The 24,420-nt window shown below is 34.5% G+C and overlaps 2 long non-coding RNA genes across 2 annotated transcripts in view; one reads left to right on the forward strand and one right to left on the reverse strand.

Moving 5' to 3' along the window:
* LOC105674357 (uncharacterized) overlaps nt 1-24,420 on the reverse strand; it is a 290,795-nt gene that overhangs the window by 239,111 nt on the left and 27,264 nt on the right. The gene's annotated exons all lie outside the window — the stretch shown is intronic.
* Nucleotides 1,583-5,150, forward strand: LOC136999904 (uncharacterized). The gene is made up of 2 exons (XR_010890183.1): nt 1,583-1,895; nt 4,664-5,150. It is a non-coding gene; the product is annotated as an uncharacterized lncRNA (long non-coding RNA).

A 24,420-nucleotide genomic window follows, 5' to 3' on the forward strand; every position in this document is an offset into this window, starting at 1 on the left:
GCTACGTTAAGTCACGCAGAGACCTAAAGGATACTCAATTATACGCTACGTACGTCTGCATGCGCTTTTTAACAAATGATTAATTTATGCAACAATGCGGGAAGTTAGCGATAAACGAACGCCTTTCGCGGTGCATTTCCTCGTTCGTATCGCGAGCGCCTACGCATATATATTGCGCCTAGCGCGCCGCACCATTTCACGGCGCACTTATTTACGTTAACGAGCCGTGTAACAAAACTCGTGTAGCGCATAATGCAATGATTCCCAGCCCAATTTACCGCTAAACAAAACGCATTCCTCACAACGCCACGTTCTTCAGCTTACGCGCGCGCGCGCGTCTCCGATTCGCGATTTATATATATATATAACGAGAGCCCTGGATTCCAGCCCAAGGAATTCCCGATCCCTATCATCCATGGGAAGCAGCAATTACTCGCTCTTACTGGATACTATTAATTAGTGACTAATTACCCCCCTCGGGTATCGCCCCGCACGAAACTGATTAAGTAAACTGCCAATTGCTCACGACTTGCGATGGGCATCAAAGGAGTTTAATGAACCCACTGGCGAATGGGCGTTTTCCTGTTTAAAGACTTTCCGCACTTTCCTCTGAATTCTTCAACGATGATCCAAAGTATTATATAGAAACTCATAATTTATTTTAATCATTAAAAAAAATCAAAAGATAAAAACCACCTGTGTAAACTGATTCTTCGCATGTTAATATTATCCTCCTTTTTATCTCAAATTAAAAAATTTACAATTTAATTTCTATTTTACAGATCTTGAAATAGGTGCATTTCTATGTTTTCTTATGCAAAATAGAGTTTTATATAAAGAAAATTAAGAAATAAGATTAAATTTGTAGAAATATAACAATTTTTTCCTTCTCTAGAAAAAATGGCATTATAAAGTTTTCACATCAAGATAATGTTTGTATGCAATTGCTAGCAGCCGTATTACTCAAGAAAGCATTTATTGAGGCTATTGCACTCAAAAAAATATTTCGCTGATGTAGTTAGATTTCTAGATATCGCAACAAGAATGTATCGCTATTTTTCGTATCTGTGAAAACATTGTTTGTCACATATAGAATTTATAGCAGTAATGTTCTAGCAATAACTTCTGAAAAAGTTAGGTACCATTGCTAAATGTTATTCATTGCATGATCTAACACGTGATTGATCTTATATAGATAGGCGCTTTAGAGAAACTTTCTTTTTAAAGTTCACAAACAATACAGATATATATTCTGTTTCTGTCATCTAAACTGATTAAGTAATTACATATGCAATATCACAACAGTTGCTAATCATTTATCTGTTTTAGTTAATTTTTTACACCTAGAAAATTTTAGCTATTATTGCAAGATCATTTTTTTGAGTGTGAACCAATATAGAAGCTGGAATATAACTTTCAATTGACTTTAGTCGCTCATTTTATTCTCATTATTTTTCCACGACTTTTCCACGATTTTTCACAGCTTTCATTAATATTCGTTCTCGTTTTCAATAAAGACTATCCTTTAAGAAAATATTAACTCTTCTAGAAAAGTTTACTTTAAAAATCGCGGTGCAATGTAAAATATTATTTTATTTCTTGAAACAAGTTCTCAACTAAACAGAAGCTATCACCCATTTTCCTACTCGAAAGAAAGACGGACAAACGCGGAGCGGAAACCGAGTCGAAGGTCTCGTAACACGATTGCTTGCTCGCCAAACGCCGTCCGTTTCTTAACACGAGTATGCTAATGCGGTGTAAATTTGACGCTACAGAAATCGTTAGTTGCTGCGGAGAACTAGTCATGAGGAGGTAAACACACCGCCCACAATGCTCGGTATACGAGAGCAGAAATTCAAACTGGTGTAATTTCAATGCGTTGCATTTCAAATCAGGTAGATACAAGAATATTTTTACATTTCCATTGTTATAAATTATTTCATAACCATAAAAGTTAAAAGTCATCATAAAACTGTCAAAATCTGATGGCCATTAATTAAGAAATCATTTTATGAGAGACAAAAAATTTGAGAATATACGATTCGTTCAATGACATTTGTTTCGCAATAAGATTTCTTAATTCACGCTACTCTCTATTGTAATTAAGTTTACATCATCATATTGCAACACTGTGAAAATAAGTAAATAAATATCGTAATATGAAAGTAGTCGACGCTAAATGACGTGCATTTGTCGCAACATTTCCAAGTTATATATAACAAAATACGAAAGCCCATATTGTTATTTGGATTCGAAACCAGTTCTAGACACGCCCATTTCAGACAGTATGTTTATTTCTGTCAACTTTAACGTATAACTTTCTCACTCTGTGTTGGCATATTTATTACGTGAAACTATATTTCAAGCTTCATTTCCACGCATTCAGCCCTCATTTTCCGTCCACGCCCTAACAGGAGACCCGCGTTTATCGCATACTTGAAAAATTTTACAACGTTGCTCCGATCTGAGAAGACTAATACAAAGTTATAAATTCCTTATAAGTTAACAAGCACTATATGATACTTTGATTTATATCAATATAAATTAAATGATAAACAAGTACCAAGGACAAGTATCTCTGCTTTTAATATTCCGGATTAACCTTAAGATTATTGATGTCAATGATATAAACTTAATTACAATCAGACAGTGCTAATTTATTCATCTATTTTGCATCGATATCGCAGTCGCAATAAATTGAGAAGCAATCGAAAAATTCGCTTTCTACTAGCAACAATGAGTTTAAAAATCGCACAACGATAATGACGATTAAGGCTTCATTAAAAACACACTATAGACACTGCAGGCAAATAATAATTGATGCAGGCAAAACAAATACTTTGATAAAACTAGAATAATGGGGTAAAATCCGCAACGGATTTACTTTGCATTGGAGTGTCCACCGTGTTTGTTTCCAATTGATCGTATAACGTACTTTTTAAGCTTGCTTATCGACAGACATCGCGGCTGGCCATGAAATAGGCCGTGTGTAATAATATACTATCCAATTCATTTAATCGCAAATAATTACGGAGCTTCGTGCAACACAACAATAAAACCAGCGTTTCGAGTGCACGTCCTTATATACAATAATACTATATAATTTCCGATTCAACCCCGATATCGCCGATCATTACATGCTCTACGAACTATTCCGGCTCCTCTACAATTTCTATTACGCAAAAATATCGCGTCAATTTTCTTAAGCATTTTCATACCGAGAAAAATCTGTCATTCGCGACTTCTGTCTTTGCGATATGTTTCCATTTCATTGCGCTATACAATACGCACTGAAGACAATCGCCTTTAGAAAATTTCTAACAAAGTTGTTATAAGAAATAAATAAAAAATTTTCAATTTAAACCATTAAATTGTGTACTTAAAATATCTGATGTTTTTTATCTCGTGCATTTTCCGGCTGTGCGGAAAAAACACGATCCTAACATACAGCACTGTAGGTGTGCAAATATGCGGTGCGTTGCAAAAGCATATACAAATGATTTATCATACTTTTCGCCCACGCTTTTAATCCCGAGCCTCGAGAATTATTCCGCGGTAAGAGTTCCATGTGCTTACTTTATTCGCGTACACACTCTTTCTCTTGCACACATGTTGCAGAATTATTCGTCACGGGCACGGCCGAGGTCTTACATAAAATCATTGTCATTGTGTGTTTCCTTAATTCCTTCGCGAACACACGATCGAAAATAACTCATACTTCAGGATAATTCGATACGGCTATTAATTCCATATCATACCAATAAACTGCGTATTCAAAACTGTGCTTTGACAATTTACTTTTCACAAAAAAATTCAACGATTAAACTTATAAATCAAGTACAAAATATACTCATGTAAATTGAAACTACATATATTAAATATATTATATCTTCAAAATTTTTTTAGTTTTATATTTAATTTTTCGTAATTTGTCTCCATAAAAATTTTTTTCTTACATATACATTTATATAATTTTTATTTTCAAAATTTTGTACTTTACAATTTAAGAATGATAAATAGTATATACAACTTCTATTTTCAGCTTGATCACTGAAGCACTGAACCTTATACATTCATAATGTGCGTGATCGAGTGTGAGTAATTTTCACAAGCTAATGTCAGATAATATTACACTGTAATGCTGACTGTGCGTTTGTAAACATAATAATGATAGCTATAGGTGTTTATCGAATGGAAGTGTTATGACTAGTGGCTTTCTGAACAAACATTGAACCATTAATTTCTGTCACTACAAAAGCTTTATTGCTACTTGTGTTAATTAACGACTAATTTTCTATGATTATAAAAAGAAAGTTGTTTAAAAATTACACAATTGAAATCGTGAGATATTAAAAAAATTTTTTTATTTATTTTTTCTTCAACTGCCTAATTTTTTCCTAATTATATTTCATTGTTATATATGTTATTAATAATTTCTAAACTGATTCAATAATACGCATCAAACGATTTCGATCAATCGCCGAAAGATTATTAACAGTATCACTCATATAATTAACATAAAAAAAAATGTTTTGAATCAAAGATGGGAGAATCACTTCCATAGCGCGCTTTAAACAAAATCATCTCCATTATTTTCCATTATTTTCATCCTGAATGATCCAGAATCGGATCGGCTGTGATTATCATAATTTCTCGCTCTTAGCATAGCACGTGATGCCAGAACTGAATGCGAAGAACGGTGGTCGAACAAGTCGGCAGCAGGGCCTTTGCTGTCTTTGACCTTAATACGCCAAGATGCCGTGATACCGAGGCCAAAGACCTTGCCATTGGCAAGAGTTTGGCTATAATCGAAATTGACGTCATCGGACGGTCGCCCGATTCGACACTGAGGTACAACGACGCAAATGGCTTTTGCGAAAATTACAAGCGACATTTCAGCGGTGCCTTCGGAGCACCTTGCGCACTGTGATTGACACTTGTCAGTTTCGCGAAGGAAGCTACCGGCTTAACTGCGATCGTCGCGGTGCATGTTGACGTAGTATCCGTTCATTATGCCGTAGCAGGCTCGATAAATATAGCTGGCAGAAATTGAACCGGTAATGACTGCCAAAATGTAAAAAAAAAACTTTTTTTTAATTTCTTGTTATTCTATCTAGACGCTTTAAATAAAAACTAACATTTCGATTACAGTTTAATAATTTTTCTGAGACACTTAATTAAACAATCAAAATATTATCGATCACTTGATAATACGATATGATAATATCGTAGTCAGCTTCATTAATCGCCGCGGATTATGCGCTAAGCTGGGTGCGCAAAACGCGATTGGCGTTATAATTTTCCTCTAATCCCACCCTTATTTCCACTCACATGTTATCCTAACGAGATGCTAATCTGCTCCGTGTGTCGGCATATAAGGATGCGAGAATATAAGGATACGTTCTTTATCGTAGCGGTGCTATCGTGTACCTTCTACGGCAAATAGCCCGATAATATAGCGGCCGTGGCGCACGATAGTCGGCTGTCATAAGTCATGGAACAATAGAGTTGGCACTTATTTCGCTCTTGAGTGATCTGAGTTACGACGCTATGCGTTTTAACGACTAGACCGCCCAAGTTCAGCGTTACATCTTTCGGCGTAATCAACAAACACAATATCTTCCGGATGGCTCAAATGTATGTACAGTACATATTGCAAGATGAGAATTTACGGGGAATCGCTGATAAAATTGAGAAATAATTAACCCATTAGTCATAACGGATATTTGTTTGCGTCGTCATTAGAGACGCCGAACTGGTCACGAATCTTACTGTACTGGTCATTTATCGACGTCAAGTTCGACATGAACAAACGATGTACGAGCGAATAATGCGTGGATGATAACTAAAATCAGAATAATCGCTAAATTTTGTTTAATTAAAATAAGAATATTAAATTATGAATTGTCGTTAGGTGCAAAACAAAACAATTCAGATATCATTGATGCTGAAAAATTTAACAATTAACAAGGTTCGAGTTGATGCTGTCATTATTTTACATACTTCTTTTCTGCATAAACTATAAATTCACAAAAACTTTATGATACAATAACTTGTGTATTGACACATTAGCCAATCATTTGCTGAAAAACTATTAAAAAGATTACTATAATTACTACTTTATATTTATTTTCTCAGGCACTTCATTTTTCAGTATATATTTAATTGTATATAAATATTTTATATTCGCGTTCTGTCTTGTTCGATTTTCAGCGAAAGTAACAAGACATTTGCATTTAAAACCTAATATATTTCGAGACTAAGGCGCGGCTAATCCCGTATAACCAATTCCACATGGATCCTACCTACGATTGGAAATTGATTCCTTGTAATACATCCCATTGTGTACAGTTTTCGACTACGTCTTACTTAAAAGTCTACGTACGCGTTGATTATAATCTTCTAATATAATGATTTAAACACCAGCAAAGAAATGAACAAACGGACTTCAACGCCGTTAGTCATTCGCTCTCAGTTTCGTTGCTTCTGGCGCCGTGCAAAGCGCACAGGATGCGCGCAAGATGTGCGTGATTTATGTAAATAGCGAATGTTGCCCGCTAGCTAGGATCTACTCTCAAGGTGATTCTCTTCCGGTACGGCGAGACCAGGCTCCCCACGATTTTATAGTTTCTTCGCAGAAACTATAACGCGTTATCATCAGGAAAAGACGAAGAATAAAGAAAGAGCGATCACGTGCAAATTTTATGGATCCGAGAAGATTGCAAATAATAAATGTGATGCTGATCATTAGCACGGATGCTAACGGTTGTTCCAATTTTTCTTTACTCGTATCGCGTAAATTATCTATCGTCGAGCGGAATAATGCTATAAATCATTAGTAAGAAAGAAAAAAAGTAGATATAAAATATTTTTATTACTAATATTACATCTAAACGGTAAGATAAGCAACAGATGAAAAATTTTCTATTTTAATTTACTTGAATTTCTGTTAAAATCGAATACATAAGGGAAGAAATTTTTAACTATTTATCACTTTGAAGTATGTACTTTTGAGTAAATTCTGGAAAGATTTTAGATAAGGAGAACCCATATTATATAGGCATTTAAAAAAGTTTAAAATTTAACAAAATTTTATAATAGATATTCCGTAATGCACAACGTAGTGATCGGTGTCATTGACGGCCGCGACCAAAAGAAATTCTTGAGAAGATTAGGCGCTGTAAAACTTCGGAGACATTCGTCTGCTCATTAGGGACAGGCATGAATACGACGCGCGGCTTTACAAGATTCACGTCGAGTTCGTTAATTTGTAACCAGCTTGGTGGGTACGACGATATGGGGGACGACAGCATCGGCATAATCCGCCGAGCAAACGAAGTTACGATAGCGTAACAAACCTTGAAAAAGCATGACGACAGAGATTCTTATTTGAAGCTCGATACTGTAAAAGTAGATCTCGTCCGATTTTTCAATATCAGAGAAACTTGTCTTATCAAGTTACAAAGATGATAGTATTGGACGAAATACAAAAATCTTACATGTACGTGCCAAGATTGTCATAAATTATATTAAAAACGTTTGTCAAATATCATTTAACATTTATTAAATAGATAAGAAATATTATACATGAACGATGTCTCACAAGTTATAAAATCTTGCATTAAAAGATAAGTAGAAAGACTCTGAATTTTTTTTTTTTTCACAAATATATCGAGTGCTTAGGTTTGTTTAAATACGACGCCTATGTAACGTCTAGGTTAATCGTATTCTCGTTAATGCCGTCATGCATCTCATTATTAATGAGAAAGACTATTTCGACCGCTATGCGCTAATTACACCTTCCGACATCTGGTGCACTTGAAACAACTGGAAATCTGAATGCCGCTTAATGGCGATCTTTTCTTATGATATATCGCTTATAATTACGGTCCATCGACTTACTCAACAGCGCACCGGGAAATTTTAATGCCTACTTTATAGCTCGAAATGAGGTATTAGCTCCTAATTAATCAATATTTAATGCATTATCGATTAATCTGTATTTCATAAGGCTGTTTGATGCAACGAGTAATCATATAGTTTGCTTGTCGGTGCGTGCAAGAGCTGAATAATAAATATAAACCAGGTAATATAGATGTAACTGATACCACGCTGCTGTGAGTTTAAGAGAAATTGGCATATGACTGGAAAAACGTAATTTAACAGAAACTTGTATTAAATTAAGAAATGCATCATATTAATTGTATCTTAATATTGCCTCATCGGGATAGGTTGAGGTGACGTATTTATACTACAAATACGATTGAATGCAAGGTCTCGATACAGTGTCGAAAACACTTTTACTTGCAGATGCTACGTCGGCTATTAACCTGCGTCTATTCCGCACACCTAACTCGTTCTGGTTATCTGATTGGATCTGTTGGGAATCTGCCGAGTCAATAATACTATTCGACTAAAGAAGGTAGTCAACGACTCAATATCCTTGAATTTTTTTCCGGGAGCTTGTCCAGCTCGCAAAAATACCAGCGATTGCGACAAATCACTCGTGATATATCTAAAAACAAATTAACATTCTCGACGCATAATTTTTCTAAAGATTCTTTATTAATTACCCTTTCCGACGCAAAAAGATTTATGTGCGCAACTGAAATTTTTAATAAGAAATAATTTATTTATATCTTCCAAATATTAATATTAAGAGTGACAAATGGAGCGAGTTTTACGTCTATTACGTATTCCTGATCATCGGAAGCTAGTGACTTTCATTTGCATTATCAACCACATGTCCGAAATATTTTTATTATACTGTATCATTTATAATTAATGTTAACACGCAATATTCATTTGACTTTTGTGCCGAATCTCATTAATCTTTGCATTAATATTTCCGAGTCGGTTGTTAAATGCCACAACTAAGGAACAAAACATGTAGAAATACTAGTCCTATAAAATACGATACTTCTTACTTTTTTTACTACATTTTATTTAGAAATATGTAAAAGAGAAAAATGATATTTTTGACAATAATTTCTATTTTTATATTTACTTACTTTTTGCCAAGGCGTTATAATATCTAAAGTTATAGTTTCAAATTTGGACTATACAACTAATAAAATAATTATAAATATAAATATGCCCTGGATTAACAATGTCCTGAACGAAACGTAGATAGATATGTAATAAAAAGAAGCCGCACCGGTTGGCGGCGTCTCTTTCGTCATAGATAACGCGGGCACCAAGAACAGTAAATGGGTCAGTCACCTTCGTAGATATACCAGTTATATAAATCTTAGCGCTGTAATGCGACGCTATAAAACACTATATCGCGCGACGAGTTGTTTTATCGGTCTGCACGCCGTAGCGCACGCGTGTGGTCGCAAGGTCGGCTTATAAAATCCCCTTTCTCTCTGCATAAGTTGCGTTAATTTTCGCTCTCTGCATCTTTCATTTATCAATAATCAACAAAAAAGCAACACACGAATAAATTCAAAATAAATATTTGTATAATAATAAATAATGAAGAAGCTTAGATATAATATATTACATTTCTAAATTTCTAGACTTTTTAACATTGAAAATATTTTATTATATGTACTTCATATATTTTATTATATTTATATTCTATTCTCTATTTTTTATATTTTGTTTCATAGGTTCTGAAAAACGTGTATGCATACTCTTGCATAAGCTTATTTTGTTATTTAAAGCATATATTCTACTAATATCCATCTATAATACGTCATCAATAACAAAACCTGTTAAACGATTAGCTTGAATTTTTAGAGACGTAACGTCATTTCGCGCATAACACGACTACTGGTTTCGTTTACACACATGCATTTGTTCGTACATTTTATATGCACATGTCAATGCGTTAATGTGTAGTAACAGATGTATCTCTGCTAGTGTCGCTCGATATTACCCGACACGCACATATCCGGTAGATTACAAATGCGAGTGTGAATAACCGATGCATATATAGCAATCTCCCTTGACTGTCTTGTTGGAATATTAATTAACGACCGAGTCTTATCTACGATAGTGGAACTTTATCAATCTAAATCTTAATTATCAGGCTGGCGTTTAAACCGCGCAATCGTCGAGTGACACTTATAATTCACGCTATGTGTTTACGAATACAAAACACTGTGTTTACTGTAATTAATGTAACAATTACTTGACACTGATTCCTACAACGCATCATTCAGAAGTTAAAGAGTTAATAAAGGATCAACGATCAATTTAGCATTCTGATAAATGTGAACTTAAATTGCAAACAAAGTATCGCGACGTTTGAGATAATCGGATTTGATAATCGGCTTGATAAAATCATGGTGCAATTAGCATGAAATGAATGCGGTTATGCTGCAAGATAGTGTATCATTTAAGTATAATAAACATAGATCTATTATCTTTATTGTGTTACTAATTTATATAACTCAGTTAAGAGAACGAGATAATATATCATGTTATATAATAGATTTAAGTACTAATTGTCTATTCGTAATACTCGAGCACGACATTACAATTTCCTTCTGAAATTGTGCTATCAAATTATTGTTATTATATATTCATGTTAATTTTCGTAATATAGTGATAATTTTTAAGATTGTTTTAAGTAACTCATTCTTTCAATTTTTTGAAGGGTTTAAAAACTGTGCAAAAAAACTAGTGACGAAAAATATCTGCGAATATTTAACAAGTGAAGATTGTTAATCTAATAACGTAATCAGATAACTTCTGCTAACTTCTCGACTTCTCATATGAAAGTTTCCCATCAGTTTATTTCCCAGACAATCACAACATCGGAAAAGAATGTTATACCACACGTTACACGATATATTTCCATGAAATTGTCTTGACACGTTCCACTCCACTCGCTACCGCTTACGATCCGCTTTTCGGGCCGTCAGTGACGAACAAGAAGCGTCTCTGCTTCTCATAGACTCGGAGTTCCGACGGGTGACGTTATCGCTAATAAAGGCTTTAACGCTCCCGCGGTTAAAGCGTACGCGCCCATGTAGAATGATAGAAGTGCGAGGTCAAGAGCCACTTAAGAACACTCCGATGCGCGTCTGCCCATCCTCCCAGACGGATAGATCTCGACAGGAATCTCGATCCCCGGCGTTTCTGTTCGCGCCGCATAAGCCCCGGAACGTCTATCGGCAGATGGGAAGCTCGCGCTACGATGATGGATGGCCTGTTGCCTCCCCCACGGGCGAGATCAAGAAGAATGATTTCACGTCCGTCCGACTGTCTCATCGCGCCTCGTAATTACGTCCGACTGTCCGCAACACCTTCCAACAACCGCGCGCGCGCGCGATTTTATTAACCCTTACGGGATTCGTAGCGCTTTAAAGCGCGGCAAACCGCAAACCGTGATTTCATGCGCTAAGTCTTTAAGTTCCCCCCACGGAACCAAGTGGGTCATGGCTACACTCCACCTTTAGATTTTTTTCAAAAATTGCAGATTTTGTAAAGAAACAAAACATTGAAGTAATAAAAAACATATTCCTAAATTTATATTTTCAGACTTTTACTTGCTTATGTTGCACTTATTTAAATATAAAATATAAAAGTTTATTCGGCAATAGAATATTGCAAAATGTTTATGTAATATATAAACTAATTTTTTGAATAAAACAAATTTACTGAAAATTTACGACATATTAAAATTGTCGGAAAAGATTCAAATATTGTTGCTCATGATATTCGTGCAACAGAAGCATCTTTAATGTTTTCTTCGGCAAAGAATTCAGTATTCTTATAAATAACGTGGATCAGCTATGCAGGCTTTCACGTGAATATGATGTCAGTTATGTTGATCGACGTTTTACAGAATTTCGTGGAATCGCGTCTACCTCATTTATATTGTAGCAAAAAATCGTTTAACGCTTTTGTAATCAAGGCTATCTTAGCGCAGCGCCTTTGAAATTCCGCGGCTCTTATATGCCACTTTTATTCGACATTGCAGTAACAAGTAGAACATTATGCAGCATAAAACTGTAGCTAATAAGTCTCCGCAGCGCTACTGAATGAACGGAATAAACAAGTCAAGCATTACTTCCTGCCTCACAGTTGCACAATATATAAAATACATGCAATTAAATTTCTAAAAAATTACAAATAGTCAATAAAATTAATAATTATGCTGCTTGCAACAGTTAAAATAATAATAAATTTTAGCTCAGAAAATTAAAATGCCAACAAGATTTAGAGAGAAAACATACTTAAATGTTTGATTATTAACAAAATGTTTAAATATTCAATTATTATGTTTAAATAATACTTTCTAAATTTTTTAACTTCTAGATTTTATGAAAAAAATTTCCAACATTAAAATTAATTGATTTCAACCTTGTGTTGGCGTTTATAAGTTTCTTATTTATAATATTAACTAACAAAAACAGAAATTAATAAATTTTCTGAAATACTAAAAAGCAAAATTCTGAAGAGAAAAGAAGAAGCAACTTAAAACGATGTCATTGCAGATTGTGCGAGTTATAATAACTCTAATTTTCTGCATTATTAGAAACCTGCATGCAGTACCATTTATATCAACGTAATTGAAACTTGCAACTTTTCAATAATACGGCAACAGTGAAAATTATGCGTTGAATGTTGTTGCTGTAATTATGCGCAAAGAGTGATCTTTTTTGCTCTTTATGACTTCGTGGTTAGCTAACGTGTCACGTGCGCCTTTTATTTCAAACATTACTATCCTGAATGAGAATCGTGGTACGATATTGCGATATGATCATCATGTAATTTACACCCATTGGGTAAGCCAAACGATACCGCCAAAGCGAACAAGCTTCGATACGAGATAAAGATACGATCACAGCTATTGCAATTGAGTTATTTAACAACATTTGAATTAATTATTTTAAAAGCAATAAAAGTTACCATTTTTATCTTTGCAGAAAATCATATTGTTAAATAAAATTCACAATTAAAAATATTATACATTACTTATTAATTTCTTTAAACATTATTTAATTATACGTGTGCTTTTTAATGTAAGAATAAAAAGAAACGCATAAGAAAAATTATCCACAGATACAACAGTGCATTATTCTTTATCACTGATATTATTGAAAGATGAATTTTATTACCAGTTTATTGGTTGATTTTGATATTAGTTTCTACGATCGAGACACCGCGTTTATATGAAAATCATGGAATAGGACTAATCGGATGAGAGCCGTCGTACTTTTTAAAGTATAAGTAAAGAATTATTTGAGAGAAAGAGACTGTGGACATTTACGATGGGTGTAAAATTTTTGCCTTGGACTAACACCGGAATCCCAGATAACGATTAAAGACACGGTAATAAGAAATGGAATAAGCATTTCGTTGTGTATCCAGCTTAAGGTAGCACTTCTGTTGCAACATAACTCACCTCACGTCGACTGACAGTCGAAACCGCAGGATCATTTTGCAATAGATTTTACGCTCTTCGGCCACCCCCATTGCTATTGCGTAATTTACAGAAATTCGAAAAATGCACCGTACATATTTACTAGAATTCTTACCATGCAATGACTAGAGATCCTTAAATGTTATTAAAGTGTACCATTGAATGTTCAAAAATATAATTATTAATTTTCAATTTTTCAATAGAAATATTTTGATATTATTATATTAATTTTTGTAATATCAGAAATTATATTTTAAAAATACTTTTTAGAAAATTAATTGCAAGAGATTCTTTAAAAATATCTCAAGTATATATTAATATACAACTAGTTTTATTTCTTGTAGAAAATAAATCTAGTGTGACCTTTCAATTTTCTCATCCCTTCAGCAATTTGTCATTAGTCAAATTGCACGAAAATTATCTATTGCGTAGTGCCTCGCATTAGAAGACGATAAATCTCATCCTGTTGGCGCTGCTATAATTTGCACTTGCATTCATGTCGCGCGCTGAGTTGATTGATTTCATTTATTTCCCGATGTTAGTCGCAGCATTCCGAAATTAGAAATTCTCTCGCGTCAAGTCAAACAGCGCGCACGATTGAAATTTATGACTGACATTATCGTGAATGAGAATCAGAAATCAGGGCGACGCGCTCCTAGGGACAATTTGATAAATGCTCGTAATTAAATGGCATGCAAATTTTTAGCAAAATGTATGAGGACGCTTCCGGTGCATAAGAAACGGCTTATGTCACGCGAGAATATAGAAATTTGCGGCTGACCGCTTTCCATTGGTTATGTTGCGGTATTTTCAACGCGTTTCTCGACATGTTATACGTATTGATTTATGAATTGCGTATGTAAAATAAAAAAAATTGTTTTTTAATAACAAAAATTTACTTAAAATCTTATTCGCTTAAGTGTCAAATCAAAAAACTAAAAAAAATAAACGCATCTCGATTTTTACGAAATTTAAACTAAATGTAAACTTAAGACAGCTAAATTAACATCAAAAATTATTATAAGATGTTACCTGTCTTGACTAGTCATGATCTTCTATCCAATTTCATTATGATTATTAACTGTGAATTCATGTTTGTGAATGCTGCTTATATTAGTAGCATTCTCGTTCACGTTCACGTGTACAAATATTTGCTAATTAACATATTTATGATTTGTTTCGATGCTTTTTTCGTAATACGTCAAAGGATTACATTGCAGTATGTGTAAATTTGAAGTTAGATGCAATAGTTGCTTTATTCATTCTTCTCTGTTATGAAAGGACCATTCACTCGAGACTACCTCGCAAAAGAGCAAATACCTTGTTGCTTCTTCACTTTCTCCAAGGATATGCTTACTTAGTATCCTGTTTCATGTCTGCGAGCTATTTGCTCGCGACTGATCGACTTACTCTGCGTTTGCTCAATCAACATCCGAATCGTGTTTTACTTGCTAATTATATGGCGCTGAATTGCTATCACGAAAGTCATCATTTAAGGCAAACACTTTTTTCAGTGGACACCGCTCACAGAGTGTTTTATTGTTTCAAAGTTCGTTAACTCTCATCATCTTTTCTGCTTTCAATACCTTACATCCTTTCATTACTAATATCTTAAACATTTTCATAATTTTTATCAAGAAACAATGCTTTTAACATTAAATTTAATTAAATAAAAGATAAAAATATATTAGAATAAAGATAAGATTATCACTAAAAATAAATAAACTTTAATTTATCACAAAATCCGTGATTGAGGAAAAATATATTTTCTTCTCAAATATTTTGTCTTGAGTGACATCTGTCTAAACCGGTTTGTCTAATCGAAATGCAAAAGATACGAAAGATATATTATACTGAAATAAGATATATTATACTGAAAAGAAACAGGCCTAGTATAAACAAATTAGCGCCACTGAAAACTTCATGACAGCACGTGACAAATTCAGCAGCGAAATATGCTACTTAGTAATCTTATATACACTTGGTAATCTTATATGACAATCATATGTTGCTGATGACTGTGTATACAAGAAAAATAATATTGCACAAGAAAGGGCTATTGACTCATAGATAAGAAAGCACATGGTGTATATACCATAACTTTATCTGTCCCATTGTTTTCTTATCTGTGCTCGGCACGGTCACTGATAACTTCAAACGGCTAGCAAATATTTTTTTCGTAAATCTTCAAATTAGCTGCAAGTTTTATTACGCTAATTTGTCTCTTAATTTGCCAAATTCAGATCCAAATAGATTTTTTTCTCACAATAAATTTAAAAAAATTTACTTTTAAAAATTTATATTTCAGAATGCATGATAAAGTTGAGCGAAATCTCATGACCGAAGTAGGTTTAGCTAATAAATCCCATCTATTTTTTGTGTATACACTTGTGTCGTCTCTATGTGCACAACAATTATCAATCATTTGCACTGCAACATCTCGTTGGACCCAGCGAAAGTTAATGTTGCCCACAATGACATACCGTCGAGAAAATCTTCTATCTTATTGTTAGATCAAGATTACGGAATTTCTTCCAGTTTAACGCATAAATTTTAACTACACGCAGCATTATTTTGTCTTTATCCAAAACGAGAACATTATACAGAAATTGTCATAAATTTCTTCATAATTTTCTGTAGACGCGTGAAACTGACACATTCGCTTGCACCTATTACAAAAACTGGATTCGCAATCTAATACTTCGTAAAATCTTAGAGCGTGAAAGTTGCAGCTATTAATTTCCTTCGACGATTGCGTATATTGCGATCAGAAATTGCAGTAAAATATTATTTGAACAAAATAAAATTCATAAAAAGATAAAACATGTGTAATGTAATTTTAAAAGCATATTTAGCAAAAAAAAAAATAATATTGTTGCAGATAAAGATATTTGGAATATAAATTAAATGTCAATTAAAAATCAATAAAATATCTATTAAAACTGAACACTATTAATTATATTTTTAGATACAAGAGGCGATATGTCGATTTACTTCACAGTCAGCTGTTAAAGCATTGCATTATCAATGCGAGAATCAAAATTGCGTTTTTGTGTCTATTTTAAGACGTCGGCACTTTATATCGTCATATTATTTGCAAAATTCAAGATGTGTATCTTATTATCATAATCAGATTTGTCGCTTCTTAACTGAGGAACATTAATCCGTTAGTTACGAGGAAACCTTCAAAGGCAAAGATATGTAATCTTGTTACAGCGCGACACGTTCTGTGAAGAATGTAGTCGATCCTGTTCCTTTCACAAAGAAGGAAATTCTGTCTCCCAACAATCTCACTAAATAGATCACGTCGTATATTAGTTTTGACAGGCATAAATTCGAAAATATTAAAGATATTTACATCCAGATACTATTTTTTTTAAATATATATACACAGTAGAATAAGTAGTTATAATTAAAATAATTGTAAAACAAAAGACATTTCTTTATGCGTATACATTTAATGAATAATCATTGAATAAGTAGCAAAGATCAAAGAATAAACGTAACGGTATGCTCAGACGCACACCAAAGGTAAAGAGATGAAATTCCCTATCTAAATGCAGACACTTCCCCCGTTTTTGACGGAAAGATCGTCAAGACGAGCGCGTTAAATCCTTGTAGGCGCGATTCGCGAAAGGCATGAAATGTCTCATTTCCATAATCAGATTAGCCGCGCCCCGAGAGCCGAAATTTGTCGTCGTGGGCCGTGTAACTCACGAAATAATCTCGTTACCGCTTCTCGAGAGGCCGTGGCAGGCATCACCCACCGCTCTTCCTCTCCTTCTATCATCCCTTTCTTCTTTTTCGCGCGACGACAGGCGCACGTGCATTGACATGCACCATCTGGCCACAACTGGATGACATCGCTAGTTAGCAATTGAACGTAATGATATTCTGGTACCGTCCCGTGCATTACGTCGCCCTTTCTCTCCTTCGTTCATTTCATCCACAGCAAGTCTCGTCGTCATTAGCCGTCATTGGCCATTGACCGACCTTCGCAGTTGAACTGTGCCGCTGCGGCGACACGCACTCCTTTCGCTCGCGCGAGTCTTCCTCGTATCTTCGCTTTAAAGGCGAATCTACGCGATGCAATCTTGACGATTAACACGCTGAACGGCCGCACTGATATCTGTCTCAGTTACTTTTCCAGTAATTTTCCATAGAAAATTAACATATTTATAGATATTTATTTTTTCAACAAATATTTTTAATTTCTTTTGTTAATTTCAGATTTTAATTTTTTTAATTTATAGCCAATCTTTCACACTGCTTTGTATCTACTACTTTAGCTTATTCGCCAAAAACAAATCGCGCAAATTCGCCTTAAGCACGTCGCTTAAGCATGCCACGCTGGGCATACGCTTAATCTAGGAAGATTAATACTCGCCAGAAGAATGTGACTTTCTTACGCTCGTTTCGCGCTTACCCAGTTGTTAAAGACGATCACTGCGGCCGTAGCTCATAACTCATGACACTCATAAGAAGACGAAGGGCAAAGGGTGATCTACCGGCATGCGGGGCATTGCATGTTGATGGCACATTGAGATTAAATGTGTTCAGAAGCAAAACGCACTTGGCGCGATATTGCAATATTGCCTGAATGGTGGTTTTCTATTTTTACAGAAATTTTAGAATTTCAAAAAGAACTTAACTATAAAAATCTGTATCTGTCTTATTGCTTATTCATTATGTAATCAGTATTTGCCATATTTATAATTATAGATATTTTGTAAGATTGTTTTGAAACTTCCTTAACAAAATTGCACCTAACAAGCAATCTTTGATCAGGCAAGTAAGATTTTATGAGTACGATAAATTATTACATACACATAAAATTTTTCAATTTTACGTCAGATATGCATAAAACAGGCAATTAACGCCGCTGGAAAAATAAAATACATGCAAGATGCATGGGCAATAAAACTAGCACCTTTGATCTAAAAACTATTTTCATAAAAGAATGCGACTTTTTACTCAACTGTTCATTTCTCACAGCAACTAACGGCAAAAATGTAGAATAAAAAAAATAGAAAAAAAAGTGTAAATGTTGCATCAAATATCGTAAACTTTCCGCTAATTATTAATAAAAATCACATTTTATATCTGTTTATTATACTATTCTCTATCAAAAGAATTTCTGTAAGAAAATATCTTACGTATCAAAATTAGTTTCTCCAGAAATTTTGAAAAAGCTCCCGAGGTTCCTTCGTATTAACGTAGAAAAATTTTTAAATTTAATAAATTCAAAGTTTTTCTCTTAATAAATAATCTCCGTGCCAGAAGGGTTAAATTATAGTGTATTCACGACGTCTGGTCAGACAGGCATTACATTCGCGATCGTGAAATTGCATGACAACGATCACGATGCGGCTCGCGTGAACATTGCGACAAGCCTGTCTCTTAACAGTCCACGTAAAAACTCGATCATCGGTCGGCGATACGAATGAACACTTCATAAGACGCGATCCACCTGCTCAATCCCGATAGAGTAAAGAGAGCCATTATCGGTCGCACATATAAACGTTACAAGTACAACACTAGTCGAACGATTAATAACCATCTTAGTGATGTCCGCACGTGACGGACAGCCGCTAGTTGACTATCTTACTTGTGAGGTGCAGCTAATGGCCAATGGGACACGATCCGCGCTCTGTAGCCAGTCAATATAGCATGTGCGACCATCGTACAAGAAAATGAAGAACTGTGTACATAATACTAACGCACGCGAGATTGATGCTGTTTTGTAAGTGCTCAAGTCTCACTGGCGGTGCATTTTTCTTCATAAATAAAACTTGTAGCCTTTTAAAATTTATAGTTAATAAATAAGTATAAATATATAGCTGCACTTGCCATTTTGCTTATCTCAAACGTCTACAGATTCCAAAACAATGTTAGATTTTACAGAAGACAGTTTTTACATTCGCAGATATCGAAATCATGGCTGTTCTTTAAGTTATGTATATCACAAATATCTAAGATAAGAAGACGAAATATCATTGTACGCATCGAAACAGTGATTCTTATTCCTGTGCAGAACTTGGCGTACGTGCAATTTGCACAAAATACGATGGCGGTAACACACTTACACTCGACGACACTGCAGCGTGCTAGGAAATCATCGCGACACACGGAGAGAACAGTCACGAGAAGCGTTATGATGACCGGCGTGGCGGCATGCTTCGAAGATAAGAAAGGGAGAATGCACGCGACCACTTCAGGGTGAGATTATCAGTGTAATCTACTCAAAAAAATTGATATAAAAAAATGTTGCGTATGTGTGTATGCTACACATAAATAATCTACTTTATATATTTACGGAAACATCGATGCATAATCAATATTCCAGAAATCGATGTTTAATGAAAAGTATTTAATTATGGAAGCATCAAGCATGCAAATATTTGAGATAAAATTATGTATAGCCTATTAACAAACAAAAAAATGTATATGGAACGTCTTATTTATGAAAGTATCGATACAAAATCGATATTTCAGAAATTAAAATCTTATAAAAGTTTATATGAAATAATGATGAATATATGTATGTTGCTGCAGTAGATAAATAATGATATCTTATAATGTAACTTCAATGCTTATTCTTATAATTTATAAAATCAATTAAGAACCAATATTCTACACCAAATAATGTGTGATAAATGATAAATAATTATTAACATATAATGTGCACATATAAATTTTAAAATTATGTATAGTCCATCTAAAAAGGAAAGGAAATAACTATAAACTTTAAAACAAAATTACTTCAAAAATAGTTTAAAAACATTTGTATTTTAATTTATACAAATATATTAAGATTTCCATTTGAATAATCTACGAAAAACTGATATGTATATCTATGTTCATATCATTAGATTCCAGAAAATCATATTTTTCTACATTACAATATTCTGACCTCAATACCTCATTATCAAAATGTCATGCTGATTCTATCGGAAAATCAAAATTATCTGCTATTAAGTGCTTTTTGCGCCGCAAATATTTACAATTGAACAATTGTTCTCATGTAACAGTTTCCGACTAATTCTAAAGAGTTATGCAACATCAAGGTGCACAAGATGTTGTATGCAATTTCAACAGGATCTCATGTCCTCACGTTTAATTATTAATTAATCAATGAACATTAAAAGAAAGAATTGTCATTCATGTTATCAAGACAAAGGTAAAACATGTTTTTAATTTAAATATTTTCTAGTATAATTAACGAGATAAATCTGCGTCGTACACTGTATTATCGTGTAATCGTTTTATTTTATTGGTCTTGATTTATGTGACTCTCGAGTATGCGGTTACATGCATTAAAGGGACTTAATAGTGGCACGGGCGACCACGCCGAAAATAGGCCACGCAACTTTACGAGCGTCTCGTAACTTCAGGTAGCCCACAGTAAAAGATCACTAAAGTGAAAGACAAGTAATTAAATTAAATTTGACATAAAGTCTTACGAAATATTACCCCCATCCTAAATTATAAAAAAAACATAAATGTCTTCTATAAAAAAAATATAATTTAAAAATACATTAATTAAAATATGTCCACACCAGTAACTAAATTTTTATAGACTATATTATTTTATTACATGGACTATATTGTTATATTATTAATTTCTAATTTTTGAGACACACAAAATATATCCACAATTCATAAAATGGCAATATATTTGCAATCGGCATCAAAGCGACAGCGAAATTTGTCGATACATTAACACTGCCACGAGAAGTGTCTCTTTTACTCTTAATCGTGCATCTAGAACTCGTTGAACTGGATTTGGATGAGTCATAAATGAACTTGACAGTTCGTATTAAGAAAGATTTCGTTATCTGATTACTCTCAAGTTATCGTTATCTGATTATCCGCGAATTCAAGAACACGGGTAACTAAAAATCGCTGCGCATGTAAACACGACGAACCCGAAGATCGTATTATATATAGATATTACAGAGATATTTATATACTTGCCGGACTCATCTATGTCCACGTGTACTTAGTGTATATATATTTATATACCCACAAGATCGGCACACGCAGTGGCGAAATGCAAGAGCGACCCGATAAGCATCTACGCGAATTCCAACGACGATGAATACTCAAGTGTGTTTGCAGGCCAGAGCATTTACACGCGCCTGCATTACACGATTAGTATCCCATTTACAAGTTGATCCTGTCAATTGCATTTGTCGCGAGAAGATTGGAAATACTTATTTTAAAGTTAGTCTCTCTATCCTTTAACGCTTATTACAGTTACATGTTTCGCTGATAATTTCTTGAATATAAAGTCAACTAATTCGTTTCCGTCGAGTGCTTTTTGCCCCGCGCATTACGTTATCGACGCTTATTGCAATTTATTAACTCTTTATTAATTACGAATCTTCCAACTTTCATCAACGGTTAATAATGACGCTTTGATATGTTCCTCCTATTGAACCGTTATTACACAACGTAATTTGCGATGTTTTTCTCACTGGCAAAATAACCGCTTAGTAAGCAAAGTTTAATCACCTTCATTACCTCTTTTTCTGTCGATTATAGTCACGATAGTACATCATGCCATGGACACATGCCTAGAACTATTTCTTCTTTTCTTGCTACGGTATTTACAGCAGTGGTCGTCCTTTCAATTTTTCAAATTCCGATATCTTCATTATTTTTTAGTGGTATTGCTTTTTACTCTTTACCTTCGCTGTTAGCATCGACATTATGACGTTATGACTGTCATTATTATTATTTCTTTTTACTCTTACCCCGCTATAATTATCAATCTACGTATATTAACCGCTATTACTGTCTTTTATTTGATTCGTATATAAGTATTATTATTTCCTAAAACATTTCTGTCATTTCTTGTTAACGTTTCTTGAAGAAGCGCTTAAATACACCTTCTATATTTAAAGTCTATCTTTTACCGTGAGCATTTCCAACTGCTCTTACCAGTTCTGGTATGCAATCTTTTATCAACTTTGGTTTTCAATAAATTATTGCAATTTTTGTAATACATTCTACTTTTAGTGCAAATATATTCTAATGATTATAAGGTGGAAACTGCTGCAACGAGTAGATGGATTTTTAAAATATAGTAGTGACGACGTGTTAAATAATTTTTTACTAGTATCCAGAAAAGACTGATTTTTATAAAGAAATTACGAGCAAAATTCTTCGCTAAAAAGCTCTTCTTCTAGCTATATAAAGATAAGAGCAACATGATTTCGACGTAGCGGATACCACATTACACACGTGCCATCGTAGTCGGCTCTATCCTATTAGTAAGCTTGTTTAATCCAAAACGAGTCGCGCGATGTTTCTTCAGTTTCCCAAGCAATACCAATAAATTCCTTGTATCGAGCCACTGGATCTACACACGCGGAGAGACATGTATCTGAGGATCCCTCGGCATCTCGAATTTCATCAACTAATCCGTGTGGCGACGCGCCGCTTCCGGTGCGAGGACAGCGCATAAAAATCCGGCATTACAAATCCTCATTTTTTACTTTTTCGTCGCCTACACGTCGCGCTGTCTGCCGCCGCTATTCGCCATCGATCTCGCCGTAACGGCGTTTCGAATTGCGGTGTCGGATTTTACGCCTCGCTAACAGTCGCCGACAGACCTCAGCCGCTCCCGCCTAGAAGCGACATGTACGCAGTGACCTGAGATAACCGACGCAAGAGGACGCGGTCGAGAAAAATCGATCGCGAAGAAAAGTTGCCCGGAGTATAAAGTTGAGATACAGAGAGGGAAAGAGACGGAGATAGAGAAAGAAACTTGTCTTCCCGACCGACTCGACAACGGACATTATTGCGAGAAGCGCAAAGAGTACGAGGAAGTTCTCTGGCTACCGTGTCTTGTGTGCGGTATGCGATGCACGGGAAGAACGTTTACGGGGAGAAGAAAAAAAGTAACAAGAACTAATCTATCGGCTAATGTTTTCGGTGCCAAGGTATGTAGCGGGATATTATCTGCCACGCGTGATACGCAGGCGCGATATGTGCCTAAGATGAGGTGAAAACGAACAGTGCATATATAAAGTAAGATGCCTGAGCCCGTCCGCTAAATCCTCACATCGTCAGCTTAAATAAAAGTTCCCCGCCGCTTGGATACACCTCACCAAAGTCCAACAGAATCTACATGCGAAATCTGAGAAACGCTTAGAACACTTCAAATATTTTAATTCTACATCCGAGCTAATAAAATAGTATCTTGAACTATATTAGATGCAAACAAAATTGTAAAACCTTACTTCTTGAAGACGCAATAGCTTTAGAAGTATTTAAAGCCCGTAAAACTTTGAAACTATACTGCCTGACATTTTTATTTTTGCCATTTTTTTAGTCTTCTCCAATTTATATCGTCAAAGTGAGATCCTTGATCAGATTCGCCGTTCTCGTAAAAATTTGGATGAAGGTCGTGACGAAAAGTTACGAGGGTGGGCGCGTTACCGCAGCGGGGCGCCGCATTACTACCTTGTCCTCCAAAGTTTAATAAAAACGATATCAAATGGCGAGAATTACGCACAAAGAAGCCACTGAACCGGATCCACGCCGAAGCATTACCCCGGCGGGATTCGCGTTAACCACGGGGGTCCGCATTAACACCATCTCCACAGCTCACGATTGTGATATCGACGATGTTTCTCCTCGGAGGCTGTTTGTATATGGGGTGTCCTAGACGTCACATAGCTTCTCCCGATTCGTAAGAATTACGAAGAACAAGGGATGCAAGCGCAGAAAGACACACATTTCTTTAACATATTTCAAAAATTTGACAAGTTCTAAAATAATTCTTGTACTATAAAAAATAGAAAGAATAAATGATATTTTATATATTAGTATCGATAAAAATTCTAAATTTATGATAAATGACAATCAGAGAAATTTGCATTTAATTTTTTTTATAAGCATAATATTAAAACAGAAATTAATATAAGATTATAGAGACTTTTTTTAAAAGCATTAGATAGGAAATATATTAATTGTAAAATCTTTTATACATTTGCAGAAGAAAAAGTCGTAATATCTAGAACACTTTG

Source organism: Linepithema humile, chromosome 1 (assembly GCF_040581485.1).
Source record: "Linepithema humile isolate Giens D197 chromosome 1, Lhum_UNIL_v1.0, whole genome shotgun sequence".
Taxonomy (NCBI): Eukaryota; Metazoa; Arthropoda; class Insecta; order Hymenoptera; family Formicidae; genus Linepithema; species Linepithema humile.